At 39.0% G+C, this 11,333-nt stretch overlaps 1 long non-coding RNA gene across 1 annotated transcript; it reads left to right on the forward strand.

Moving 5' to 3' along the window:
* Window positions 1-1,468: 1,468 nt before the first annotated feature.
* LOC110871863 lies at window positions 1,469-9,018 on the forward strand. Its single transcript, XR_002553973.2, has 3 exons — window positions 1,469-1,603; window positions 2,118-2,184; window positions 8,948-9,018. It is a non-coding gene; the product is annotated as an uncharacterized LOC110871863 (long non-coding RNA).
* The last annotated feature ends 2,315 nt before the right edge of the window (window positions 9,019-11,333 follow it).

The following is an 11,333-nucleotide window of genomic DNA, read 5'->3' on the forward strand; positions in this document are numbered from 1 at the left end:
CGTATGTTCCTATATAACTTAGTATGAAATAACTAACTAGGCTAATTAACCTAGTTAAGTGTGTGGTTAAAAGTCTTAAATGACCAAAATAGTGCAATTTATGTTAAGTGACAAAGATGAGGGGCCAAATGGAACAAGATGAAAGTTAAGTTACTAAATAACAAAACTCTCACACACAAACACACATATCGTGTGTTTGAGAATGAGCAGGAAGCTCCCATGGAGCCAAGAACCCTAGCTTCATTCTTTTCATCAAATTGGAAGGATAAATGAAGCTCAAATTCAGAACCGAACGCGAATTTGTGATCACCTACACTAGGGGATCATAAGGTATGTCTTAGATTCTAGATTTGATGATTACCCACGAAGTGGGTTATGTTGTAGATCATGAATTGGTATAAAATTGAGCATGAGTATGTGTTAGATTCATCATTTGGAACATGGATTATGCATGGTTTAGGTTAATTTGATGTTTAAGGGTGAAACCCGTTTGTTATGGTGAAGATGATGACATGGGTAAATCATCTATGTCTAAATTCTTGCTTAAAATTGATGTATTTTGATTTGTAAGATGGATTCTTATGAGGGGAATTGAAAGAAATGTGATACTAGTATGTTTGATGTTTATGCATGTATGATTCATGTTGATTAGAAGGAAGAAATTGATGAATTATGTATGAAATTAGAAGGATATGCATGAACTAGTTGTACACTATGCTTACAAGGTAGTACACATATCAAAAGTATGATGAAATTATGAAGAACTTAAGATTAGATCACTTGTAAGTGATTAATAAGTAGTTATGAAGTGGGTTTTAGATGATGTAATGTAAATTGATGATTTGCTTATGTTAACAATGTTTGGAATCATACATGTGTGTGAGTGTTTAAAGAAATTGGATAAGAAATGGTGAATTGTTGTTAGATGAAGTGAACAAAACGTGATGATAATATGTATGATGTTTAATTTTAAATACCACATGTTGATTAGTAGAAGGATTTGATGAACTATGTATGAATTTAGAAGATTGTGCATAAATTAGTTGTACGTTATGCTTAAAAGATGGTACGCACCCCAATCGTATGATAAAATGTATGTATTGTCGTCCGTATAGTCGATTATGATGTTGCGGGTATATAATGATAGGTCAAAAGTTAAACTAAATGAACCGTTGACTTCTAAAAGTCAACCGTGTATAAGAAGGATGGTTAGACGAGTTGTCATATGTAACACCCCAAAAACGTAAACCCGTATATTATAAAGTTCAAGGAATTAATAAACAAGAAATTACCAATTAAGAACTTAACCTAGTTAAGTTCTAGTCTAGAAATAACTCATATTATGGTTAAAATACTTGAAACTAGAGAAAATGGTAGTCAAGGGACTAAACTTGTCAAAAATGAAACTCTTATTACTAATAGTAACAAAATCAAAACCAAACACACCAAAAATTGGTGGTCTGGTCGACAGAAGCAGAGAAAAGGGGCGACCCCCATATCCAAAACCCTAACATCACCATTTCTTGCAAATTGAAGGCTCAAATCCTAACCAAAACAAAATCCGAGCTTAGAATCGTGTTCCTCATCGCGAGAGGGTCTAGAGGTATGTAAAATTTTGTGAGAATTCACTACTTGAAATTCTCATGAATCTAGCAAAATCTGAAATTTATTTGATGCATGATAGTAATTAGTTAGATTAAAGATGAAATAGTGTCTAGGGTTAAAACCTAGACAACTATAGGTGAAATCATGCCCTAATTCAGGAAAATTCCATGAATCCATAAATGTTAAGTTATGGGTTTTGTATGTTGATGATGAATATTAGGATTTTGAGTGTAATCCTAGTATAAATTTCATTATAAGAAGTAATTCCAGTGATATTGATACTAATTGTATGCAAAATTGCTATTATAGTGAAATTTGATGGCAAATCTTAAAGTCACGAACTTGTTTATGAAGGTGGAAAAATCTGACCCGCTAGGTGTTTGTAGAAATGCCTAAGTGAGGACTTAAATGTTAAAATTTGGATAAAAACGCAGATTTGATAATGGTCCATAATGATGTGATTATGGTCATGAAAAGAGTTCTAAACATGTTGTGAAAACTGAATTTTCTAGGCAAAGAGTCCGGTTCCTCTAGCGGACAAGCCGAGGGGAAATCACGAGGAAAAGGCGCGCTCTAAAGGTACGAAATTTATCGTTTCGTTACATTATACCTTATTGTTAGTTTTATGTAGTCAATTCTGAAACACGACGACCAAGATTTACCAATACGTCACGAATATGATTAGTACCTTAAACAAGTAAATGGGTCAAAACAAGTGAAAATGCATGAAATCTTACATATCCGAAATGGTGTGTAAGTTTAACACCCAAACGGGTCAAACAAGTTATGGTAATAAGCATGAAGCATGACCTTATTACACAATGCGTGAATTACATGATAAGTATGCCGTGTAACGAACACCATACCCAAATTAAGAAATCTTGTTCTTAATATAGGAGCTAAGGTGCATATCCGATGCATGAAAATAGTATAAACAACCAAATATTATGTCTTGTAATATAGGGTGTAAGTTGATTTCGTAAGCATGCCCGCTCAAGAATAGTTGAGTAATGTTATAAACCAAAACAAGTATGAAGTACTAGCCCAGCCGCGCAGCAATTTATGCGGATTTGTGTTGTTTCGACTCATAGCGAATCAGCAAGAAAACTGCACTTTAAACAAGGAAGAGATGTGCAGAGTCTACCGTAAATTACGGTAGTACCGTAATTTACGGTGGCCTGAAATTATTTACGGTGAGTCTCTACTGTGTTACGGTAGATCCCAAATGACCAGAAGCCACCGTAATTTACGGTGACACCGTAAATTACGGTGGAGCCCTGTTTGACAAAAGTTGTTTTGATCATTTTCTCGAATCCGTGTTCGGACCTGATTCGAATATGTAATTACCAAGAGTGTTAGTACTAATGCTTGTTTTAAATGTTAGTTCTCAGGTACCAAGAAAAAAGATGAAGATCAAGCAAGTGAATCGAACCGAACACACACATTTTAAGAACGCTTCCGCATCCAAACTTTGTGTTAGAAACTATGTAAATTAATGGTAGTTACTGTCTTGTATGTGGTTTGTAACAACAATACACGAAGGTTGTGTTAATTTTGGGTTAAACTATGAAAGTTTTTGTAAAGTCGTCATTTTGGCGTTAAATGCAAGGTTTTTAGGTTATTAAATTTGGTAAAATAAGCTGGGTCTTACAAGTTGGTAATCAGAGCTTAAGGTTGCCAATAAGTGTTCGGTTCAAGCTTGATCAACATCCGGTAAGAGTTATTGCTTAAGTAGAATTTAGAAGTATAGAAATAATTCACAAACGAATATACATGGAAAAGAGTGTGTAAGCACACTCAAACACGAGAAAAGCATGAAACAAGAATAATAGAATCAAGAGTGTGTAAGCACACTCAAACACGAGAAAAGCATGAGACAAGAATGATTGAGTCAAGTTGCGAGCTTGATCAAATCAAAACAAGTAAAACATGTATTACAAATGAAATGTTTAACGATATATGTAAACATTTCAGTATCAAAGATGGCAAGCGGAGGTGACGGAGATGCGGTGCCAAGAGTCACCGAACAGATGAGAATAGTGATTGCCGAAGAAGTTGGAAAGGCGATCGAAAACAGCTTGTCGAATTTCATTGATAAAATCCAAAATACGGTTTTATCAGTGGTAGAAGAAAGAATCAAGAAGCTGGAAGATAATTCAAATCTAGCAAAGGAAAAATCCGGGGAACGAAAACCTTGTTCATACAAGGAATTCATAGCTTGTAAACCGCCTATCTATAATGGGGAAGTTGATCCAATCGTGTGTCAGCGATGGATAGGCGATATCGAGGGAGTGTTCGAGAGAACACATTGTGATGAAAATGACTACGTAGCTTATGGTACGGGTCAATTAAGAGGTCAAGCGAAGGATTGGTGGGATAACAAGAAGAAAGAGATTGGAAATGAAGCGGCTAAGGCCATGACGTGGGAGGAGTTTAAGACGCCGTTTCTTAAACACCATAGCCCCAAAGCGGTTATAAACAAGATTAAGGAAGAGTTCATGCAACTCAGACACAAGGGTGAATCCATAGACAAGATCACGGGAGTGTTTATGGACAAAATGAAGTTCTGTGATGATCTGATCACGAACGAAGAACAGAAAGTCTATTACTACCATAACATGCTGAGCGCTGAATATAGGGAGTTCATAACCCCTTCAAAGTATGAGACCCTTACCGAGATTGTCAATGCTGCTCGGGAAAGGGAGATTGAGTTGAAGAAGAGTATAGAGCGGGGTGAACGAAGGGCACAGGATATAAATCCAAGCCCTACCAAGAAGGCAAGAACGAATGAAACATCAAAGAAATCAGACGCAAAGAGCGGTACGCCAAGTTGCAAAATCTGCGGCAAGAATCACAAAGGTGAATGTCGCTTCAAGGATAAGCCATGTCCTATATGTCGAAAAACGGGACATATGGCTATATCATGCCCGGAAAAAGTGACCGTTTGTTATAACTGTTACCGAACGGGTCACAAAAGATCAGAGTGCCCAGAATTGGCGGGAAAGAATGAAGGGCAAGATTCAAAAGGTGAAGCCGCAAAAGCCAAAGCAAGATCCTTTCAATTGACCGCTGCTGAAGCAAAGGTCGAACCTGACGTGGTCTCAGGTATATTCACTATAAATTCAATTCCCGCACGTGTGTTATTTGATACTGGTGCGAATAAATCCTTTGTTTCATATGGGTTTATTCGACACCCCTCATTTGTTCTAACAAAATTGCCTATGCCTTTAGAGGTAGAGATAGGTAATAATAAAAGCTTTATTGTCTGTGATGTATGTAAAAACTGCACGATGAATATTGATGACGAGGAATATGCAATAGACTTGATCCCGATGTCGATGGGAGAATTCCAAGTGGTAGTGGGAATGGATTGGCTATCCCGTTACCACGCAAAAGTGGTTTGTTTCCGAAAGGAAATAAAACTAACTTCTCCTAGCGGAAAGCAAGTTACAATATATGGAGAAAAAGGGGGTAACCCGGTGATATGCTCAATGCTAGAAGCTCGCAAACTCATGAAACATGGATGCAAGGCCTTTATGGTATATGCGAGCGAAACGGAAAAGGAACTCCTCAAAATTGGGGATGTACCAGTCGTGCGAGATTATGAAGACGTGTTTCCGGAAGAACTACCGGGGATACCGCCAGAACGGGAGGTAGAGTTCGGAATCGAGTTGATTCCGGGCGCGAAACCCGTGGCCAAGGCGCCATACCGACTTGCACCGTCGGAGTTACAAGAATTGATGTCTCAAATTCAGGAATTTCTTGACAAGGGATTTATCCGACCGAGTGTGTCTCCGTGGGGCGCACCAGTCTTATTCGTGAAAAAGAAAGATGGCAGTATGCGCATGTGTATCGATTACCGGGAGTTAAACAAACTCACGGTGAAGAATCGATACCCACTTCCAAGAATCGACGATTTATTCGACCAACTGCAAGGAGCAAGTTGGTTTTCCAAAATTGATCTCCGATCCGGTTATCACCAATTGAAAGTCAAGGAGGAGGACGTACCCAAAACGGCTTTCCGTACGAGGTACGGGCATTATGAATTCCTCGTAATGCCTTTCGGATTGACCAATGCGCCCGCAGCTTTCATGGACCTCATGAACCGGGTTTGCAAACCCATGCTAGATAAGTCGGTAATTGTATTTATCGACGACATTCTGGTATATTCAAAGGGTGAAGCCGAACACGTGTGTCATTTGCGGGAGATATTAGACACACTTAGACGAGAGAAGTTGTATGCAAAATTCACGAAGTGTGCTTTCTGGTTACGGGAAGTACAGTTTCTTGGGCATCTTATTAGTGCTGATGGGGTACTAGTAGATCCGTCAAAGATAGAAGCTGTGACAAAATGGAGCCCTCCAAGAAATCCCTCGGAAATCCGAAGCTTTTTAGGGCTTGCGGGATATTATCGGAGATTCATACAGGATTTCTCCAAAATTGCCTTACCCTTGACCAAATTAACTCGTAAGGAGGAAAAGTTTGTGTGGGTCATTAAGCAAGAGGAAGCTTTCCAAACACTCAAGGAAAAGTTGACCCACGCTCCGGTACTGACCTTACCGGAAGGGACTGAAGACATGGTGGTTTACTCGGGCGCTTCTCAATTGGGGCTCGGATGCGTGTTAATGCAACGAGGCAAGGTTATTGCCTATGCCTCGAGGCAATTGAAGATTCATGAAAATAAATATCCGGTTCATGACTTAGAATTGGCGGCGGTGGTGTTTGCCTTAAAGATATGGAGACATTACTTGTACGGAGTAAAGTTTACAATCTTTACCGACCATAAAAGCTTGAAATATTTCTTCGACCAGAAGGAATTAAACATGCGGCAAAGGCGGTGGTTGGAAACCGTCAAGGACTATGACTGCGAAATACATTACCACCCCGGTAAGGCCAATGTAGTTGCCGATGCGCTGAGTCGCAAAACAGATTATGCCCCGATACGGGTACGATCAATGCAACTGGTTGTGACTTCAAGCTTACTAGAACGAATTCGAGAAGCACAAGATGAAGCTGTAAAGGCGGAAAACTGGAAAAAGGAAAGAATTATTGGTCAAGTTAAAGACCTTGAAGTGGGCAGTCACGGCCTAAGAACTCGTTTTAATAGAATCTGGGTCCCCAACACATGTGGTGTTAAGAAGCTTCTCCTTGATGAAGCTCATAAATCCCGTTATTCCATTCACCCGGGGGCGACCAAAATGTATCATGACTTGAAGCAAAACTATTGGTGGCCCGGAATGAAGCGAGACACTGTGAAATATGTGGAAAAATGCTTGACATGCCTACAAGTCAAAGCGGAACACCAAAAGCCGTATGGTAAGCTCCAACCGTTAGAAATTCCGGTTTGGAAATGGGAGCAAATCACGATGGACCTATTGACTAAACTACCTAAAACAAGTCGTGGTTTTGACGCTATTTGGGTGGTCGTGGATAGGTTAACTAAAAGCGCCCACTTTATTCCGATTCGTGAAACCTATACATCTGAGAAAATGTCGGAGGTATACACCAATGAAATCATAGCAAGGCATGGGGTACCGATATCCATTGTATCAGACAGAGATACTCGGTTTACCTCGAAATTCTGGCGTGAATTCCAAGAACAGATGGGAACCAAATTGTTCCTTAGCACTGCTTACCATCCACAAACGGATGGGCAGAGCGAAAGAACAATACAAACATTGGGCGATATGCTACGGGCTTGCATTATTGACTTTGGGGGTAGTTGGGATGTCCATTTACCCTTGGTCGAATTCGCGTATAATAATAGCTATCACGCGAGCATTAAAATGGCCCCGTATGAGCTATTATATGGCAGAAAGTGTCGGACTCCGGTATGTTGGGGAGAGGTGGGCCCGCGAGGGCTAGCACCAACTGATGTAATCCGAGCTACAAATGCGAAAATTGACATAGTTCGGACACATTTAAAGGCGGCTCAAGACCGACAAAAGGCATACGCAGACAAAAGAAATAGGCCAATCGAGTTCCAAGTTGGCGATATGGTCATGCTAAAGGTTTCCCCATGGAAGGGTATTATTAGATTCCGAAAAAGGGGAAAGTTGAGCCCGAGATTCATTGGGCCATTTAGAATCATTGAACGAGTTGGTAAGGTAGCTTATCGACTTGAATTACCCGAAGAATTGAGTGGGATTCATAACACATTTCACGTATCACATCTCCGGAAATGTTTGGCCGACGAGACCACTCATGTCCACTACGATGATATCGAGGTGGATAACAGTCTCAACTATGCAGTGAAACCGATTGTGATTTTAGATCGTAAAGAGAAAAGCTTGAGGAACAAAGTGATAAATCAAGTCAAGGTTAAGTGGGACCACAGAAAAGGGTCAGACACTACTTGGGAATCCAAAGAGGAGATGCGGCGTCTCTACCCTACATTATTTGGTACGTAATTCGGTTTCGGGGACGAAACCCCTTTTAAGGGGGGTGGACTTGTAACACCCCAAAAACGTAAACCCGTATATTATAAAGTTCAAGGAATTAATAAACAAGAAATTACCAATTAAGAACTTAACCTAGTTAAGTTCTAGTCTAGAAATAACTCATATTATGGTTAAAATACTTGAAACTAGAGAAAATGGTAGTCAAGGGACTAAACTTGTCAAAAATGAAACTCTTATTACTAATAGTAACAAAATCAAAACCAAACACACCAAAAATTGGTGGTCTGGTCGACAGAAGCAGAGAAAAGGGGCGACCCCCATATCCAAAACCCTAACATCACCATTTCTTGCAAATTGAAGGCTCAAATCCTAACCAAAACAAAATCCGAGCTTAGAATCGTGTTCCTCATCGCGAGAGGGTCTAGAGGTATGTAAAATTTTGTGAGAATTCACTACTTGAAATTCTCATGAATCTAGCAAAATCTGAAATTTATTTGATGCATGATAGTAATTAGTTAGATTAAAGATGAAATAGTGTCTAGGGTTAAAACCTAGACAACTATAGGTGAAATCATGCCCTAATTCAGGAAAATTCCATGAATCCATAAATGTTAAGTTATGGGTTTTGTATGTTGATGATGAATATTAGGATTTTGAGTGTAATCCTAGTATAAATTTCATTATAAGAAGTAATTCCAGTGATATTGATACTAATTGTATGCAAAATTGCTATTATAGTGAAATTTGATGGCAAATCTTAAAGTCACGAACTTGTTTATGAAGGTGGAAAAATCTGACCCGCTAGGTGTTTGTAGAAATGCCTAAGTGAGGACTTAAATGTTAAAATTTGGATAAAAACGCAGATTTGATAATGGTCCATAATGATGTGATTATGGTCATGAAAAGAGTTCTAAACATGTTGTGAAAACTGAATTTTCTAGGCAAAGAGTCCGGTTCCTCTAGCGGACAAGCCGAGGGGAAATCACGAGGAAAAGGCGCGCTCTAAAGGTACGAAATTTATCGTTTCGTTACATTATACCTTATTGTTAGTTTTATGTAGTCAATTCTGAAACACGACGACCAAGATTTACCAATACGTCACGAATATGATTAGTACCTTAAACAAGTAAATGGGTCAAAACAAGTGAAAATGCATGAAATCTTACATATCCGAAATGGTGTGTAAGTTTAACACCCAAACGGGTCAAACAAGTTATGGTAATAAGCATGAAGCATGACCTTATTACACAATGCGTGAATTACATGATAAGTATGCCGTGTAACGAACACCATACCCAAATTAAGAAATCTTGTTCTTAATATAGGAGCTAAGGTGCATATCCGATGCATGAAAATAGTATAAACAACCAAATATTATGTCTTGTAATCTAGGGTGTAAGTTGATTTCGTAAGCATGCCCGCTCAAGAATAGTTGAGTAATGTTATAAACCAAAACAAGTATGAAGTACTAGCCCAGCCGCGCAGCAATTTATGCGGATTTGTGTTGTTTCGACTCATAGCGAATCAGCAAGAAAACTGCACTTTAAACAAGGAAGAGATGTGCAGAGTCTACCGTAAATTACGGTAGTACCGTAATTTACGGTGGCCTGAAATTATTTACGGTGAGTCTCTACTGTGTTACGGTAGATCCCAAATGACCAGAAGCCACCGTAATTTACGGTGACACCGTAAATTACGGTGGAGCCCTGTTTGACAAAAGTTGTTTTGATCATTTTCTCGAATCCGTGTTCGGACCTGATTCGAATATGTAATTACCAAGAGTGTTAGTACTAATGCTTGTTTTAAATGTTAGTTCTCAGGTACCAAGAAAAAAGATGAAGATCAAGCAAGTGAATCGAACCGAACACACACATTTTAAGAACGCTTCCGCATCCAAACTTTGTGTTAGAAACTATGTAAATTAATGGTAGTTACTGTCTTGTATGTGGTTTGTAACAACAATACACGAAGGTTGTGTTAATTTTGGGTTAAACTATGAAAGTTTTTGTAAAGTCGTCATTTTGGCGTTAAATGCAAGGTTTTTAGGTTATTAAATTTGGTAAAATAAGCTGGGTCTTACATCATAATTGTAAGATTAAGGTAAGTTATATGGAGCGTGTTTGATGAATTTGTGTTTAATGCGATGACATGATGGTTTACATGAGTTTGAAATGATATGAATTTGGTCACATGTATTATGCTTGCTAGAAGTAACTAATGAAAGTCAAATAGGAATTATGCGATCGATATGATCGTTAACATGCACAATTATGTATGCTAATAAGAATGTGATTTCGATGACATGGAAGTATAGGAATCATGTCGAGACGGAATCAAGCACGGAAGGCTAACGGGTCAAAAGTGGCGAGGAAACGAGTATGAACATGGACGCACGAGGTAAGTGATTTTTGTAATCACTTCTTAGTTGTTTATGTAAAGTTATGTGCAATTTAATTAAGTATGATGATCGAGGTCAAGTAGGAAAGAATTGTATGAGACCGATGAAGTATTAAACGGATCTTAGTTTTGATCCGAGCGAGGTATGTGTGATTAAGAACTGTAGCTAAGTAGTAGGATTGGTTACTTATGCAAGGGAGTCCTTTGTTGTTAAGGATAGAGCAAAGTTGACAAAAACGCCCTTGATGGGTAATACAAGCAAATGGTCTTAAAAGTTGATTACAAACAAGCTATTTGATTAAATGAATGTTTTGAAAAAGCAAGAAAGCGAGAAGTATGGTTGTCGTAAGCTAAAGACCTTAAAATGCGCAAATACCCTTAACGGGTCAAAATAAGCTCTTGAGCGAAAATGGGTCAAGAGGATGCAAGACATCCGAGAATTTAATCTTGTGTGATATACAATGTTGACATTATTAGGTTCATAAGAAGTCTTGGTCAAACAAACAAGTTTTGTGGATGAAGGCATGAACGGGTCGAATAAATCATAAATGAATAATAAGGCGATAGCGTGTAAGTTAAGAATTTCCTTAATCCGGATATGGGATTTTAAGTTCATATGATCGAATGTGAATTTACAAGCATGTAGGAAGAAATGGGAGGTCAAACGGGTAAACGGTTCAAAAGTTACGCGCGTTTTAGTGCGTACGGACGACGAAATGAACCTGCAGAAAACTGCAAAAACTAGAGGGCGTCGCCGACGGGTAGGGGGCCGTCGCCGACGGGCAAGGGAAAATCAGTTTTTGTGCTGACGGGTTAATTACCTGTCTACGGGTTTTTGGGCTACGGGTAAATGCAAGGCCCGTCGCCGACGGCCCTAGGGGCGTCGGCGACGGCCTTCCCAAGTCCCAAAGGCTGAAACCTTGTTATTAA

This window comes from Helianthus annuus, chromosome 8 (genome assembly GCF_002127325.2).
Source record: "Helianthus annuus cultivar XRQ/B chromosome 8, HanXRQr2.0-SUNRISE, whole genome shotgun sequence".
NCBI classification, from domain to species: Eukaryota; Viridiplantae; Streptophyta; class Magnoliopsida; order Asterales; family Asteraceae; genus Helianthus; species Helianthus annuus.